Source organism: Heterodontus francisci, chromosome 19 (assembly GCF_036365525.1).
Source record: "Heterodontus francisci isolate sHetFra1 chromosome 19, sHetFra1.hap1, whole genome shotgun sequence".
In the NCBI taxonomy this organism is placed as follows: domain Eukaryota; kingdom Metazoa; phylum Chordata; class Chondrichthyes; order Heterodontiformes; family Heterodontidae; genus Heterodontus; species Heterodontus francisci.
Window position 1 is genome coordinate 41,500,839 of NC_090389.1, and position 19,076 is coordinate 41,519,914.

At 42.6% G+C, this 19,076-nt stretch overlaps 1 protein-coding gene across 4 annotated transcripts in view; it reads right to left on the bottom strand.

Moving 5' to 3' along the window:
• LOC137380028 (microphthalmia-associated transcription factor-like) overlaps positions 1-19,076 on the bottom strand; it is a 335,859-nt gene that overhangs the window by 127,130 nt on the left and 189,653 nt on the right. The window lies entirely within an intron of this gene.

Here is a 19,076-nt window from a genome sequence, read left to right on the forward strand (position 1 = left end):
AAGACCAATTTCACCACCAAAGAGGTTAGAAAGCTGTAATGACCACCTCACATTTTTTTTTTTAAGATGCTGTCCTTGAGGTGTAGGCAACACTGGCAGGGCAGCATTTATTGTCCATCTTTAGTGCCTTTAAGATATTAAAAGTCAACCACATAGCAGAGTCACATTTGAGCCAGACGAGGCAGGGGTGGCAGGTTCCCTTTCCTGAAAAACAAACCAGTTGGGTTTTTACAGTTTTTATGATTAATTTTTCGGTTAGCACCAGAAACATTCAATTTATTCTATTCAATTTGAACACAAGATCTCCAGCTTCTAGTCCAGTACCATTACCACTGGGACACTGCACCTAATGTTCATGATTACTCCTAGAACCATACAATGTAAGTATAGGATTTTCCAAACATAAGAATGGGGGAGGAAATCGAGAAGGAAGAGAGTAAGAAAGAAAATAAGTATTCTTTTTGAATATGTGCAGTATTGTTGCAAACTTTTGAAAATATATTTGCCTTAACTCAAAGATGTTTAGCTTGTACATGGAAGTTATACAACAATAAATGACCAAAACCATGGGGAAAAATGTCACAATGCTTGTATAAACTTTCTTTTCCAATGCCGTACATCAGACTCTTTGATGGATTAGTGCCTCTTGGGTTGCAATGGAAACCAATGGTTCTAACATACTCTGACATATAGAAATATTAAAACTCCTTCATAAAAACAGGACAATCCTTGTCATTTTTTTAATCAAAAAGTGTGGGGGACGTGGGTAAACCTGTATTTATTGTCCATCCCTAGTTTCCCTGAGAAGGTAGCTGTGGGTTTTCCCTTTGAACCACTGAAGTTCTTGTGGTGATAGTGCACCCACAGTGCTGTCAGATCAGGAATTCCAGGATTCTGACACAGTGGCGATAATGGGATGGCAATGTATGTCCTGGTCAGGATAGTGTATGACTTGGAGCTGACTGTGTACCCAAAACATTGTTGCTCTTGTTCTTCTTCAAGGTCATAGGTAGGGCCCTACAAAATTCACGGCCATGAAAAACGCGTCACGGACCATGAAATTCTGGGTCATCAGTGAAATCTCAGGTCCTCCACGAAATCGCCATTTGTGAACTTCGTGCATTTTATTCATTGACACAAGGCTCACCTCGCTGATTGCTGGGCATGTTGCGAACATCGTGCATTTTAATGATAATCATGCTGGGCCCCCACCTGCCAAGAATGAGGCACATTAATTTTATCATGAACACTGATTTTTAACTGTTGCTGCAGTGAAGAAAGGATTTGTTAAACAAATCAGCCGTGGCTGGAAAAGACATTTGCATATTAACAGACAGCACTTAGAAGGACAAAGGACCATTCCCTGATACATTCAACCCACAATAGATGTCGATTACCGGACAGTGAGGGGGTGTGGAAGCACATTCCAGGGCCTGCTGGGGTGATGCAATCTACAGGGGCCAGGATTGGTTGGACCAGCTGGTCATATGACTAACCGGCTGTTCCAGTTTTTTGAACAAGCCAGAGAATTTGAACTCAGACTGTTTGCTCCTGGACTGAGAAGATCTCTCTCCTGTCTGCTCCCATCTCTTTCTCACAAGCCTCTGAATTCACTGAAGACACATGAACCCCAAGAGAGAAAAGTCTCCTACAGTGAACAAGGTTAAGAATACTGGGCACCACAGAAAGCAAGATCTACCTGCAATCAAGGGCTCGACAGTGAGCTCAAGAACCGTAACAAAAAACTCTTCAGATATTGCCTCAAACTTTATCACTTTATTTTTCTTCTGCTCTTTTCTGTCTCTATTTGCACGCATGTATCGCCTATGCATGCTAGCGTGGGTGCGTCGTGTATCGTAGGCGTCAACCAAATTAGAGTTTAAATTCAAGTTTAATAAAATTCAACTTTTCTTCTTTAAACATAAGAAAACCTGTTTGTGCTGGTTTCTTTGCTTTATAATTGGAAAACTGTGGACAAGGATTCACCAAGGGGGAGCTAAAAACACGGTGTGTTTAAAATTAAACTCTGGTACGATAAGACTAAGTGAAGGCTGAGAGGGACCCCTTGACACCTTTCTCACCGGGTCGTAACAGAAATTTGGGTGCTCGTGTCCGGAATTGACCCACAGACAAATGAGAGAAATTGGGAGTGGGAAGCCAACTTGTTCGCAATCAAAAAGAGCAAGATTTCAATACAGGTTTTCTTGTGGTTGTGTGCTTGAATACTAACATGTCTGCGAATGAAGCTAGTAGCTCCCCAAGCCAGTGTGAAGTAACTTGGGATAAGTTAAAAGCACTGTCTATGGAGGAGTTGTGGAAAATGGCTGAGCAGTGTGGGATCACTGTATGTGGCAAGGCTAAGAAGTCTGAACTCCTAAGGCTCGTGGCCAACCATTTTGCCCTTGAATCTGAAGCAGAAACAGGGTTAGAAGCAGACCCAGACAGAATATTGCTAGCAAAGATACCATTGGAACAGAGGAAACTTGAATTTGAGGAAAGGGAGAAAGAAAGAGCCTTCCAGAAGGAATGTGAAGAAAATGAAAGGCAGGAGAGAGAGAGAAATAACATTCCGAAAGGAATCCAAAGAAAGGGAGCCAAGTCGGCTTGAGTTAACTAGGGGGCAATAGAGTAACCCCAGTGAAAGCACGGCAAATATGGAGGAGCATAATTCAGGGCTGGGTACAGAATTGTTAAAACTAGCTCAACTAATTCCAAAATTCAATGAGGAAGATGTAGAAAGATTTTTGTGTCTTTTGAGAAACTGGCAAGGCAGCTAAAATGGCCAGCTGAGATTTGGCCTCTTTTACTACAAAGCAAGCTAACCAGAAAAGCCAATGAGATTTATTCCCATTTGCCAGATGAGAGTTCATCAAATTATGAACTGACCGAAAATGCTATCTTCAGGGTATAGGAATTAGTACCCGAAGCCTATCGCCAAAAGTTTAGAACCCTCAAGAAGCAAGCAAAGCAAACTTATCTAGAGTTTGAAAGAAGTAAGCAGCTGGCTTTTGACCAGTGACTGAGGGCTCTTAAAGTACAGCTCAGCTATGAGAATCTCAGAGAAGTAATTCTGTTAGAGGAATTTAAAACACTCTCTCCCACTCTTCATAAAGACCCATGTAGAGGACAGCGGGTTCAGAGGGCCCGGCAAGCGACCGTTCTAGCTGATGAGTTTGCTTTAATTTATAAGTCGGTCTCCCAGGGGAGAACCTTTCCTAGTCACCCTCACAAATCTGAAAAGGACAAAGGGTGGGAATGTGATAGGAGCCTAAGCAGTCCTGGGAGAGAGAAAAAAAGGAGACACAGGGGGCCCACCTCTAGCCAAAAAGGAAGGTGCTGTGAGCAGTAAGAGTGAAACTCAAAGATCTGTGTGCTTCCATTGTAATAAAGCAGGGCATTTAAAAGCTGACTGCTGGAAACTAAAGGGAAAACCTGTTGGGTTAATCAGGGCACATCCGCTCAGTGTCAGTGAAGAAGCAAACCTGATGGAAAGCACAGCCGAACAAGCTGTGGCTTTAACTGCAGTAAGAGTGCAACCCAGGAAGCTTACTATGGCAAGTGCAGGAAAAGCTAATAGGATTCCTGAAGGCCATCAGGGTTTTGTGTCTGAAGGGAAAGTAACCCCATACCCCTCGAGTGTGGCAAGCAAGCCCATAGTAATTCTCAGGGACACAGGGGCCACTAGATCCCTTTCCCCACCCCCCCACCCCCGCAGAGTGTGCAGTGAACTCCAGAATGGTGGTGAATGGTATTGGAGGGCAGTGTATGCCTGTACCTGTACACCGGGTGCATCTGGAGTCCGACCTAGTTTCGGGACCAGTGACCACAGGGATTGTCCCTAGTTTGCCTGTGGACGAGGTTGGCCAGCTCCTAGGTATTGATCTGGCAGGGGTGAAAGAAAGACCGCAGGAGGTCAGAGAGACAGGGCAGTGGCAGGAGATGGACCCCTGCAGTTTCCCTGTATGTGTAGTGGATCAGGCTATGATCAAACCAACTCCCCCAGAGGAGACAGAATTGACACTGCAGGCAGATGACCAGGTCTGTCTCTCTGAGACTTTCTTTGGAAAGTTAGGAGACCCAGGGAATGAGTTAAATGGATTTTCCCTAGGTGAGACTCAACGAGCTGACCCAGTATTGCGAGAGTTAGCACAGGCTGTCCAGTCTGAAAGTGAAGCCGAGGAAGTCCCGGATTGCTGCTATTTAAAGAATGAGGTACTGATGAGGAAATGGAGTTCTCCTTACAGATCTGAGGGCAAGGAGTGGACAGTAGCTCACCAGTTAGTGGTGCCGCAGAGGTACCGGAGAGAAATTTTAAGAAGGGCCCACGAGACTACAATGGCTGTACATGCCGGTATACAAAAAACCAAAGCCCGCGTAAGAGAGCAGTTTGACTGGCCAAAACTCCACAAAGATGTGGTGGAGTACTGCAGCAGTTGCCACATGTGCCAGGTTAAGGGCAAACACCAACCTACAGTGAAACCTGCACCCCTAAGTCCTGTACCCGTTTTAGGAGGACCCTCCAGCAGAGGGTTGGTGAACTGTAAGGGGCCCCCGGTGAGAACAAAAAGGGACAGGCAGGCACAAGGCTGGCAAAAGTTTGCAAAGGGAATAGGGAAAAAGTGCGCAAGAGGGCAGGTTAAAGGAAGTCCAGGAGGAATCCTGGATGAAAACCCTTACATCCAACCCTGAAAAATGTAAAAGGTTAGACCCCACATCCTGCTCTGTAAATGGAGACACTAGAAGCCCTCCACCAGAGTTGCTAACAGCATTCACAGGAACCTGCCGAGACAAAGAAAGACCTCTAGGGGGCAGAGAAACAGTGTGGGTGAGGCCTCACCTAGTCGAAGTGCCACACGGAAGTGCAGTGGAGTCTGCACAAATACCTGCAGGCAGGACTGTCCCAGAGGGCAAAGGGAAGATGAGCAAAGAATCCTCCCCCACAGTCAGGATAAAAGGAACTGCCCATCCCCCTAAAGTCAAAAGCCTTTGCACGACTCAGCAAAGGACTGAAAGAGCGTTCAGGACAGGCCCGCCCACTACTGACACTCCTGAAAAAAAAATTCCAAGTCAGGGCTAATTAAATCTAACCAAAGACACCCTATGCAGTCATGGAAATGGGCAAACTGAAGAAAAGCCCCAAAAGTCACATGTTTATTGGGAGGCCAAAAAAGGGGAAATTAAAGCAGCACTGGTACCAAGTAAAGACAGGCTGTAATAAGTTTTAGGATTTATGAATGAATGGGAATGGCTGAGAGAAATGCATTTTTTTGGTGTATCTTATATTTTCTCTCGACCCTTTTAATGAAATAAGCCTTTTCTCAAATCACATTTCATTCCACTGGGTGTGGAGGTGTCATGCTGGGCCCCCATCTGACAAGAATGAGGCATATTAATTTTGTCATGAACATTGATTTTTAACTGTTGCTGGAACGAGGAGATGACTTGTTAAACAGACCAGCCGTGGCTGGAAAAGACATTTGCATATTAACAGACAGTACTTGGAAGGATAAAGGACCATTTTCGGACACATTCAACCCACAATGGATGTTGATCACCGGACAGTGAGGGGGTGGGGAAGCACATTCAAAGGCCTGCTGGAGTAATGCAATCCACAGGGGCCAGGATTGGTTTGACCAGCTGGTCTCATGACTAACTGGCTGTTCCAGTTTTTTGAACTAGCCACAGAGAGTTTGAACTCAAAGATTGTTTGCTCCTGAACGGAGAAGATCTCTTTCCTGTCTGTCTCCATCTCTTTCTCACAAGCCTCTGAATCCAGTGAAGACACATGAACCCCAAGAAAGAAAAGTAACCTACAGCAAACAAGGTTTAAAAGGAATACTGGGCCCCAACGATAAGTAAGATCTACCTACAATCAAGGACTCTACAGTGAGCTCAAAGAACCGTAACAAAAACTCTTCAGATATTGCCTCAAACTTTTCCACTTTATTTTTCTCCTGCTCTTTTTGGTCTCTATTTGCATGTGTGTATCACGTATGCATGCTAGTATGGGCGCATCGTGCATCCATAGGCATCAACTGAATTAGAGTTTAAGTTCAAGTTTAATAAATTTCAACTTTTCTTCTTTAAACCTAAGAAAACCTGTTTGTGCTGGTTTCTTTGCCTTATAATTGGAAAGCACTGAACAAGGATTCACCAAGAGGGAACTAAAAACACGGTATGTTTAAAATTAAACCCTGTTACGCTAAGACCAGTTGAAGGCTGAGAGGGACTCCAGACACCTTTCTCACCGGTCGTAAATATGATTGACACAAGGCTCACCTCACTGATTGCTGGACATGTTGCAAATATTGTGCGCATTTTCGTGATTGACACAAGGCTCACTTCGCCGATTGGTAGATGAGGAAGGGATTCCGGTTCAGTTTTGAGAGAAGCAGTCTTAAGTTTTAGCAGACAAATAGAATGCCAGAATGAGCAAATAAGAAACAGCCACAACCATTACTGCAGCACACTGAGTGAAAGAATTTGGAAGCCAAATTCTGCATGCCAATGGTAGAAAACTGTTCTGTCCAGGCTGCAATGTTTCATTGGACCACATACGGTGGGCAACGGTTCAGCACCACTTATAGTCCGAAAGCCATTGCAGCAGAAAGAGAGCATCCGACACTGCACTGCTAGAAAACAAATACTCAAAAAAAAAGCAATGATTTCAAATATAAAATAAAAACAAGAAATGCTGGAACCACTCAGCAGGTCTGGCAGCATCTGTGAAAAGAGAAGCAGAGTTAACGTTTCGGGTCAGTGACCCTTCTTCGGAACTGACAAATATTAGAAAAGTCACAGGTTATAAGCAAGTGAGGTGGGGGTGGGGCAAGAGATAACAAAGGAGAAGGTGTAGATTGGACCAGGCCACATAGCTGACCAAAAGGTCAGCAATGATTTCATCTCTGTTTAAAAAGTTGAAACAGAGCTCAGAAAATCATCAGTTGGTTACAAATGGAACTTGCGGATGCTTTTGCAAGTGCCAACATATCATTGGAAAAACCTGATCATCCAAAGCTGCAGGTGTTCATTCAACGTAATGTGCAGAATAGTGGTTGCTTGCCAAGAGAAAAGAAACTACAACAGGACTACCTACTGAAGGCTTTTGCTACACATTGTGAGAAAATGAAGTCTCAGGTTAATGCATGTGAGTCCCCATGCTCACACTCAACCACTGACTTCAGTGAGTAAAGAATGTGACCCGTTTATAGCCAGCTTTTTACAATAGTTTTTGAGTATACAATAAATGCCATTTGAAACCAGAAACCTCTCATCATTTTTTGTTTTAAATAGATTTTAATGGTTTGTTGCAACACCATAAAAAATTTACAATTTAAATACGTAAAATTGTGAAATTCTTAAAATGCCGTGACTGTGCAATTTGTAAAATTTGACCCCAAATTTGGTGGGGCCCCAAGTCATAGAAATAGATGTTGTTGAAGTAACCTTGCTAAGTTTCTGCATTCTGTAAATCATACATTCTACAGCCACGGTGTGCTGGTGGTAGATATGGACTCCAGTGGCAAGGGCACTAATCAAGCAAACTGCTCTGTCCTGGATGGTGTCAAGCTTCTTGAGTGTATTTGTGGCTGCACCCATCCAGGGGTGTGGTGAGCACTCCATGACACACCTGACTTCTGCCTTGTAGATGAAGAGATTTTCAGGGGTCAGGAGGTGAGCCACTTGCTGCAGATTACACAGCTTTTCTCTGCTTTTGTAGTACAATGTTGAGAAGCTGTTCCAGTTCTAGTCGATGGTGACCTGCAGGATGTCACTGATAGGGGAGCTCAGTGATGGTAGAGCTATTGAAGGTCATGGGGAAATGGCTGGGCTTTCTCTTGCTTGAGCTGGTCATTATTTAGCACTTAAGTGGCACAAATGTTGACTGCCACTTGTCAGCCTTAGTCTAGAAATTAACCAGGTCCTGTTGAAGACTGACAGGGGCTACTTTAAAACAGAGGAGTATTCTGATGTTGGCATAACTAACAGGATGAGGGTATCACTGATGATACCACATGTCTAAGTGCAGGCCATCAGTGAAGTATGAAACATGAGGCTTTGACTTCTCTGACAGACAAATGATGGTTAGCAGCTAGCTAATGATTTCCTACGAAGTTAGTTAGCCAATCAGTTTTTTTCAATGCTGGTATGCTTTTTTTTGAATGAGCCATGCTGTAGCATTGAGCACACAGATTGAGTACATTATTAAAGAATCTGAGTATCTGAGGCAACTATGAGGGCCCATTGCTGTTTTAAATTGTAAATTGTCCTTAAATTACACTTGAATGACTTTGAACTGTCGCAAGACAAAAAAATTCCACAGGGAAATTATTTAAAACTGCATTGAACAACAAACTTTTCTTGTGCACAGTATATTTCCACTGGTTGGCAAAAAGCCAAAGACTCTTGCTGACAGTATGGTAAAAAGTTCTGAAGAATAGCTCAAGGATGGAGTTCTATACAACACAGGGAAGGGTCACATTGACATCAAAAAGACCTCAACATCACTATTTAAGTAATGGAAACTACCAATTAGCTAAATATATAATTACTAGCTTTTTAATTATCAACTGTAACTAATAATTTGTTATTGGTTACATAATTGCCATTTAAAATTATCTTTCTTATGGTCATAACTGATGCTGCAAAGATGATTGCAGTTGTAAATACATTAACAAAGCATGATTAGTGAAAAATTGTACTGAAGTTAGAAAATAGCATCAGTTATTACATCTGAATACATTTACATTGTTGAAAAATAATTTATTGCTCAAAAATGACAGCATTCTCAATAAAACAATAGCTTTTGCAATTATCAGTGACTTTCATTTTGGGCTATCAAAATCATATTTAAAGGCATCAGTATTGACACAAAACATTGAATAAGCTAATGTACATTTTGGTAGCACATAAAGCATAGGAATGTCAATGATATCTATATATAACTAATCTAAACTATTTATCTTTTCAGATTAAAATTTATAAAGTCTGCAGTTTGAATATGTATTATAATCACTTACCTTCTAATGCTGTGATATCAGTTACGATTTTTGTTGCATCAAAGACACGTTACTACATTCAGCTAACATTAATCGGAATCTATTATCTGAACAGATTAGCACTACTTGTTTCTGAACTGAACTAACAGTTAAATTGTGAATTGCAAACACACTGAAGAAACTTAATGAATTGTATATTTTATCACTTGTTTACAGAAGTTCTTTACTCAAGATATGTATATTTTAAGAAAATGTAATCATTTGATTAAAAATTGAAATATATAGATCACAATTCCTAAATTACTCTGAAAATCAAATTATCAACAGTTCACGATATAATATTTAACTCCAAGCTAAAACACTATAGTCGCGATTTTATGCTGGCAACAGGGACGGGGTCTAATGTCCAGAAAAGGCGATGCCAAGAACCCTGCGTTGCCTCTTATGTGGAAGGCCTGCTGAATCTAATGCCAATTAGGCACTTAAGTGGACAGCGGTGGGCCTTGCATGGGATCAAGGACCCCAGCGACTGAAGTCCCACCCTCCGAGAGCTGCGCCACCAGAGAGGTGGTGACTGCTGCTGGTGGAGTACCTACCTGAGGCCCAGAAGCGACCCAGGCCACAGGTAAGGTCAGGGCGGGAAGGGTAGGGGTTGTTGGGGAGGGGCTCTCAGCGGGCCCCCCCCCCCGCACAACCCCAATGCCAGTCCCTCATTCAGGCACTAAGTGCCTTTTAACAAGAAAGCCCCACCCCACCGTCCTCACCTCCAGAGCCGGGAAACAGCCTGCACAGTTTTTCGTGCCGTGCTTCCCGTGTGGCGACAGGGCCGCCCGCCGCACGGCTAATTGCGGAAACAATGGGATGAGGCCTTTAATTCGGCATTAATTGTCCAGTAAGGGCCTCAATTGGCGCCGGGATGGAAAGGCCATTTACAGAATTTCTGATGCAAGGTCACAGACCTAAAACGTTAACTCTTTCTCTCAGCACAGATGCTGCCAGACCTGCTGAGTATCTTCAGCACTTTGCGTTTTTATTTCAAATTTCCAGCAGCTGCAGTATTTTGCTTTTATTTCCTTGTTGATAGGTCACTCTAATGATGCCAATTACAGAGAATTACCCTGTGTGTTCTGAAGCAGCACCACTGCAGACAAGGGATGAGTGAGACTTCAGACTAGTCTGAGGGCCACTTTAAATCTCATTACAAGCTGGCAATGCAAATCCTCGAGAGTGTAATGTGGTTTCCCAGGATTGGGAAGCTCCAGAGTGGCTTTCAGACAGGTATCAAGTCATAATCTCCCTTTCTCTATGATGGTGATGAATATTTCAAAGTGCTTCATTAATGTCACCAAAGTGTCTTAGTGGGGAATGAGCCTTTATTCAATGTGCTCCATGTTGGCTTTAAGATTGATGTTAAACAAACAAGTGAGCAAACAGCAGATCCCAGCACCTACTAGGACCTGCCTCCTAGTCCAAATGTAAATCTTGGATAAAGTTTCATACAAATATAAAAAGCCTTGAGATGTAATATATCAAGATTTCCATAAGGGCTTTGATAAGGTACCACATAATAGACCAATGAACGAGGTCAGAATGTGGAGTCAGGGGACAAGTAGCAGAATGGATAGCTGGCTGGCTTAAAGACAGAAAGCAGAGAATAAGGGGAAGGGGTAGCTATTCAGAGTGGCAGAAGGTGGAAAATGGGGTCCCATAGAATCAGTGCTGGGGCCACTGTTGCTCACAATTTATATGAACAATTCAGACTTTGGCATCAATGACACAATTTCTAAATTTGCGAATGGCAATAAACTGGATGGGGTATCAACACTGAGGAGGACTGCAACAAATTGCAAAAGACATTAATAAACTTGCAGAATATTCATATAATTGGCAAATGAATTTCTAAACATAAGGGTAAGGTATTACATCTTAGTTCAAAAAATAAGTAACATATTACTGAGAAATTAAGAATCTAAATGGGGAACAAAAGCAAAGGAATCTGGCAGTACAAGTACACAAATCACTAAATATTGTGGCGCAGGTCAATGAGGCTATAACAAAAATAAACCATACACTAGGGTTTATTTCTAGAATAGAAAAGTACAGAAGTTATGCTAAACTTGTATTGAATCTTGGTTAGACCACACTTGGAGTACTGTGCACAATTCTGGTTACCATTATTATAAAAAGAATACTGAGGCACTGGAGAGGGTGAAAACAAGATTTACAAGGATGATACCAGAACTGCAGGATATTACGCAAGAGGAGTGGATGAACAGGCTGGGTCTTTTTTCTCTTGAAAAGAAAAGACTGAGGGATGACCTAATACAGGTCTTTAAAATTCTGAAAGTTTTATTAGAGTAGACCCAGAGAGTATGTTTCCATTTGTGGGGAAGAGCAAAACTAGAGGCTGTCAAAACAAGATATTCACCCAAGAAATCAAATAGGGAATACAACAACAATTTGCATTAATATCATGCCTTTAATATAATAAAATGTCCCAAGACCCTTCACAGGAGCATTAGAAAGCAATATTTGACAATGAGCCACATATTATGGCAGGTGGCCAAAAGCATGGCCAAAGAGGTAGTTATTAAGGGTTTTAAATGAGTAAAGAGAGGCAGAGAGGTTTAGGAAGGGAATTTCAGAGGTCAGGGCCTAAAGCATAGTGGAGCAATTAAAATCGGTGATGTTCAAGAGGCCAATACACAATGAGCACACATATCTCAGAGATGTATAGGGACTTGAACATAAGAATGAGAATTTTAAAATTGAGGTGTTGTTTAACGGGAGCCAGTGTACGGCAGCGAGCACAAGGGTGATGGGTGAATGGGATTTTGTGCAACTAAGAACATGGGCAGCAGAGTTTAGATGACCTCAAGTTTATGGAGGGTAGAATGTGGTAGGCCAGAAGCATATTGGAAGAGTCAAGTTTACAGGGTTTCAGCAGCAGATGAGCTGAGGCAGGAGCGGAGTCAGGCGATGTTAGAGGTGGAACTAGAACTAGTATTGGCAGAATGTGTGGTCAGAACCTCATCTCGAGGTCAAATATGACATCAAGGTAACAAACAGTCCGGTTCAGCCTCAGACATTTGCCAGAGAATGATGGTGTCTAGGGAACCGAGTTTGTAGTACGGACCAAAGACAATGGCTTTGGTCTTCCCAAAATTTAACTGGAGGAAATTTCTGCTGATTCAGTAATGATGTCTAACAAGCAGTCTGATAACATTCAGGCTTGGGCAGAAAAGTAGCAAGTAACATTCATGCCACATAAGTGCCAGGCAATGATGATCTCCAACAAGAGAGAATCTAAGCAACTCCTTTCAACAGCATTACCATCGCTGAATCCCCCACTATCAACATCCTGGGGGTTACCACTGACCAGAAGCTGAACTGGAACAGCCACATAAGTACTGTAGCTACAAAAGCAGGTCAGAGGCTGGGAATTCTGCAGTGAGTAACCCACCTCCTGACTCCCCAAGGCCTGTCCACCATCTACAAGGCACAGGTGAGGAGTGTGATGGAATACTCTCCACTTCCCTGGATGAGTGCGGCTCCAACAACACTCAAGAAGCTCGACGCCCCATCCACCACATTCAACATTCATTCCCTCCACTATCGACGCACAGTGGCAGCAGTCTGTACCATATACAAGATGCACTGTCACAACTCAACAAGCCTCCTTCGACAGCACTTTCCAAACCCGTGACGTCTTTCAACTAGAAGGACAGGGCAGCAGACATGTGGGAACACCACCATCTGCATGTTACCCTCCAAGCCACACACCATCTTAATTTGGAACTATATTGCTGTTCCTTCACTGTCGCTGGGTCAAAATCCTGGAACTCCCTCCCTAACAGCACTGTGGGCATTGCTACACCAGATGGACTGCAGTGGTTCAAGAAGGCGGCTCACCACTACCGTCACAAGGGAAATTAGGAATGAGCAACAAATGCTGTCCTAGCCAGCGATGCCCACATCCCATGAAACAAATTTTAAAAATTTAGTGACAGTGGAGGGGTCGAAAGAGGTGGTGAGGTAGAGCTGGGTGTCAGCAGCGTACATGGGCATAAATTATAGGGGAAGGGGCACACGTGGGGATTTAGGAAACTTGTTTACTCTGTCAAGGTCAGAAGGTCGTGAATTCAAGTCCAACTCCAGAGACTTTTGCAGTCTATTCTGAGTGCAGTACTGAGGGAGCACTATCTTTCAGATGATATGTTAAACCAAGGTCCACTCTGCCCTATCAGATGGATGTAAAAGATTCCAATACATTTTTCAAAGAGTAGCCCAGTGTCCTGGCCAATATTTATCCCTCAACCAACATCAGTAAAACAGATTATCAGTTCATAACCTCATTGCTATTTGTGGGATCTTGCTGTGTGCCAATTTGCTGCATACATTTCCCAGCAGTAAGTGCACTTCAGAAGTGCTTCATAGGATGTTCCAAAATGCTTCACAGCCAAAGTGGGGTCATGTGGTCACAAGGTAGGATCAATCCCAAATCACCCAAAACACAAAGAAATGTTACAATATACTTTGCAGGACTGAAGTTGAAGTATATAGATACAATATTTTCCTAATATTAAAATGATCAGATGACACCACTCCCTAAAACTGGCTATTGTTGAATAAATTCCACAATCTAATCTGATTCTAGTACTGTACTTGGTCTCTATAGATCCACCACTTGGTATAATTTTTTTTTTAAAACACTGAACTTTGGGTCCTGTTTGTAAATGTTGCTGATGAAGCAGCACAGTTAAATTTGGCAAATCAAATCTGCTATGAGGTTACTATAAGTCTAAGTATGCTGGCTGAACCATTCATCCAAACAAACTGAACAAACTGCTATATCAGCAGTGAGGAACATTTGGAAAGGTGGTATGCAAAATTCTCCACTATAACTTTGGCCATTTTAGAGTTATATTTGAGCAGATGAGGATGTGAAATCAACTGGTGAATAATTTTTCTGGCTCCAGCCAATTACTGGTATTTTCTGCCAGAAGTTGACATGCCCTGTGCAATTAAGGCTGGGAATCGTGCATTACAATTCCATCAATGCAAAGCTTGATGCAAAAATTGCCAGCATGTTACTGAGCTCCAACATTGCCAAAGCCAGCGAAATGAGTTTTATAGTTTAAATCCATCCCCCATCACAGCCCCTCCCTAAGAGTGCACTTGGTTACCAGGTGTGAAAAGGTGGAATTTGAAGAAGCTTTTAAAGACAGACTCATTTAAGAAGGGTATTACAGCAAGCAGGCCCAAGATGGCTGAAGCCTCTGCCCCAGTGATGGAACAGGAGGAAGAAGAAATGCACAGCTGATCATCACTGAACACTATTACCGGTCAGCATTAATCAGTGAATAATGGTTGAAGTACTTTCCAACATGTGAAAGCAATATAGCTAATCATGTTACACCTTTTGATTCAGAGGTATAATAAATAAGTGTATTTAAGACAGTAAATAATCCAACAAACCTAGGCACACACAAATATTACAATATTTTGTAGAAATATTTTGTATTTTGTATTTTGAGAAAAGCACATGGTTTTTAAAAAGAAAACACCAAGTTGTGACAGCTTTATGAATCCATAATTATGTGCCAGTGTCCATTACAAAAATTTTGACAAAACACCGCACACCATTCATTTTCAAACGAAACAAGGCATAGTAATAATATATAGAGAATATATACTTGATCTTTAAACTGGTAGCAGATCTAAAGAAGTCAATGTCTCCTTAGGCTAGCTGGTTACTGAAATAATCAGCGCAAGGCTATGGCACCATCAGTACGGCACAGCAATTCAGATTTCAGAAATAGCATCATTACTGTAAAAGCTCTAAATTACTAAAAGAGACACTTAAAACCCAATTTTGAATTAAAAAGAATGTTGTGGATTTTATCCCCTGGACAAAAAGCCAGGTGGAAACTGAGCCTTCCTGGGAATCTCCATAGGGTGCCTTGGTCACTTTTAACTGTCAAGTCTCATGCACATCCCACCAGCCCGCTCCCTGCTTGAAACAGGTGGAAGAGGCATCTGGTCAGCTACAGTCTGGTAGAAATCACAAAGCACAGGAGCTGCCTGCCGTACCAAGGTAACTTGCGGGTGTGGGGAAAGGAGTAGGAATCAGGGCCATTTCATGGGAAGGTTGAAGACCGAGGGCAGTAGGAGCCCAAGCTTTCCTTGTGGGCCTGGAGAAGTAATCCTGCTCCTCGCCCCACTATAGCATATATTAATGAGGTTCCTGCCTGAGTCAGGTGAGTGCAGTGACCACCTAATACAAGAGCCTGGTTAAGATGGCAGTGGGCAGAAATCCACTAAGAACGTGACCTTTGATTGGCCAAATGAATAACAATCTGTCCAAATTGACATGATTTTACCGTAAAGCAATCAGGCCATTGCTTGATGAAGTGTCTCTACGAAATGAGTATAATTGTCAGAAGTCCTTGGGAGAAAAAACACACCTAGACATGTTGTCTACAGTGAACTACACACTGATGTCGATTTCTTCATTTGTAAACTACTGTTTTTTAAAAAAAAAATGTCATCATCATGCAATACTATGTACTGCCACGTTAGACATCACAAATTTCTCCTCTACCCTTCCACATATATCACACAACTTTACCATGCAAACATTCCTATTATAAAACTATCCGTTTTACATAACATTCAAGTGAATTTTAAGATTTTTGTTCAACCTGGAAGCTCTAACTAACTTTCCTAAAGCACTTGGCCTTCATTATTTTCTTTCCAGTTCTCTCATCTTCCTTTCTTACTGCAATACATTTCCACACATACTGGATGCTCTCTGATATCTTCTCTAAGTAACCAATATCCATGAGTATAGACTGTGTGTCAGTAGGCTATTTGACTGTGAACTGTACCATGAGTGTGCCTGATCTCCTCACCTGATATTTTCCCATATACACTTCAAACAGGTGGTGCTGGACATGGATCAGCAGCTCTTGACTTCTCCCTGCCTAACTCAAAGGCCAACTATAGTACCTTACCACCAATTGGGCATTTGACAAGGTCCCACATGTCAGACTGGTCAGAAAAATAAAAGCCCATGGGATTCAGGGGAATGTGGCGAGTTGGATTCAAAATTGGCTGAGTGACAGGAAACAAAGGGTAATGGTCGATGGATGTTTTTGCGAATGCAACGTGGTTTCCAGTGGCATTCCACAGGGCTCAGTGTTGGGTCCCTTGCTGTTTGTGTTATATATTAATGATTTAGACTTAAACGTGGGAGGCATGGATTGGGAAATTTGCAGATAATACAGTAGTTGATAGTGAAGCGGATAGCTGTAGACTCCAGAATGATATCAATGGTTTGGCTGAGAGGATGGAAAAGTGGCAACCGAAATTCAATCCGGAGAAGTGTGAGGTAATGTATTTGGGGAGGGCAAACAGAGCAAGGGAATGCACAATAAATAGGAGGATAGTGTGAGGGGTAGAGGAAGTGAGAGACCTTGGAATGCATGTGCACAGGTCACTGAGGATGGCAGGACAGGTAGATAAAGTGAAGGCGGCACATGGAATGCTTTCTTTTATTGGCCGAAGTATAGAATACAAAAGCAGAGATGTCATGCTGGAACTGTATAAAATGCTGGTTAGGCCACACCTGGAGTACTGTGTGCAGTTCTGGTCAACACATTACAGGAAGGACATAATTGTTCCGGAGAGAGTACAGAGGAGATTTACAAGTATGTTTAGATTTAGATTAGAGATACAGCACTGAAACAGGCCCTTCGGCCCACCGAGTCTGTGCCGAACATCAACCACCCATTTATACTAATCCTACACTAATCCCATATTCCTACCAAACATCCCCACCTGTCCCTATATTTCCCTACCACCTACCTATACTAGTGACAATTTATAATGGCCAATTTACCTATCAACCTGCAAGTCTTTTGGCTTGTGGGAGGAAACAGGAGCACCCGGAGAAAACCCACGCAGACACAGGGAGAACTTGCAAACTCCACACAGGCAGTACCCGGAATCGAACCCAGGTCCCTGGAGCTGTGAGGCTGCGGTGCTAACCACTGCGCCACTGTTGCCGGGGCTTGAAGGTTGCAGTTATGAGGAAAGATTGGATTGGCTGGGGTTGTTTTCCATAGAACAGAGGAGACTGAGGGGTGACTTAATTCAGGTGTACAAAATTCTGACGGGCCTAGATAGAGTAGACAGAAAGGACCGGTTTCCTCTCACAGAGGGGTCAACTATCAGAGGGCACAGATTTAAGTTGATTGGTAGAAGAATTAGAGGGGACACGAAGAAAAGTTTTTTCACCCAGAGGGTGGTGGGTGTCTGGAATTCACTGCCTGGATCAGTGGTAGAGGCATAAACCCTCAACTCATTTAAAAGGTACCTGGCCCTGCACCTGAAGTTCTGTAACCTGCAAGGCTACGGACCAGGTGCTGAAAGGTGGGATTGGAATGAGCGGCTATTTTTTTCAGCCGGTGCAGACATGATGGGCTGAATGGCCTCTTTCTGTGCTGTAACTTCTCTATGGTTCTATGAACTAATTCAGAAGAGGCCAGAAATTGGACCTGGACCACTCAATCATTGTGGAGCAGCCATGTATTGCCTGAACCAACTGAGCCAAAAGAACCTCATGTTCCGTTCTTGAAATTTGTCAGATCCCTTGCTGAGTTTTCAGGCCCCACCGAGGGCAGGAACAGAAGTGGACGGGGCCTGAAAAATACCAGCATCAGCTGGCGTTTCCCAACCCCGTTCCTGGCGCTAGCCATTTTTGCCAAGACATGTTTGGGGCCAGCAGGGCTACCCACAACCACAATCCGAGTAGCCAAATAGGCTCAATAAGGGCTTTGTTAACCACAGTAAAGGACATTGACTGAGATTTTCAGTCTCCAGTTTCCTGGCCTGATTGGTGGGCAGGCGCTGCAGGCAGGCCTATTGGCCCTCTCTGCCTGCCTGGGTGCGGGTGCAGCCAAAGGCCTCCCTATAGATGGAATTTTCCCTCCCTCCTCTCCCCCACCCAACCATAGTAATGGTCTGGCTGCTGTATTTTTTTTTATTGAAGCATTTTAAAAACTTGGTGAGAGGGTGCTTCCTTGTTGAAGCACCCTCTCAGTTATTTACCGTGCTGGAAGTTTTCTGATTGGTCCTCCAACTTCAAGAGCCTGCCTGACACCCTGAATTGGACAGGGAACCCGTCTCCTTGCCAATTAAGGGGGCGCCTCTGTGAAAATCCCAAAGAGTGACTGTTTCCCTCCGGGGGCAGATTCAGGACCTGGAAGCAGTGATGACTCCTGTTTTCCACTCCAGAGAGAAAATCCAGCCCCTATGACTGCATTATAGCTTTGTAACTCAATTGTAGATATCTTTAAAGATTTTTGATACCAAACTCTCTCTTACAAACCTTTCTACACGGACTCTAAAACAATTTGTTTTGATTCCATTAAAGTGTTTATGAAACAAGAGAAATGATCAGTTTTCAACTAATAGATAGTTGAGGTTTTACTATTCATGGACAGGATGGCAATGAAGATGAGGCTGAACAAAATGATACTCAAAATCTGTGACCAACTTCAGTTGAAACTGAAATAACAACACATTTGTTGAAGAAGTTCGGATTACAAATAATGCCCAATTTATACTGTATTCAGAACCTTTTCCTAGAAAACAAAATGGAAAATATAGCAAAAATATCAAATACAAAACATTTCAAGCTGCTTTACCTGTTTGAGCTTCATTCATTCAAATAGAACAAACTACATCTGATTTTACAAAATTGAATGCATGTTTTACACCAATGGGAACAAAGCAATCTAAATATTATTGATAAAAAAATGAATCTTTGCATAATTAGAAACAATCAATTTTAAAAATCCACTCAATAGCATTATTAAACAAAGAAGCGAAGAGATTAGAAAGGAGTTATTCTGGCACTTCAATCTTTTGACGAGCCTCAGCAAACATAAAATTGATCAAAGACCTGATGTACAGAGCAGATAAATAATGGAGCTATTATTCAACCACTGTGAAATTAACAAATTTATAGTTGTTCTTTTGTTATGCATTATAAGGAAAATGAAATACATG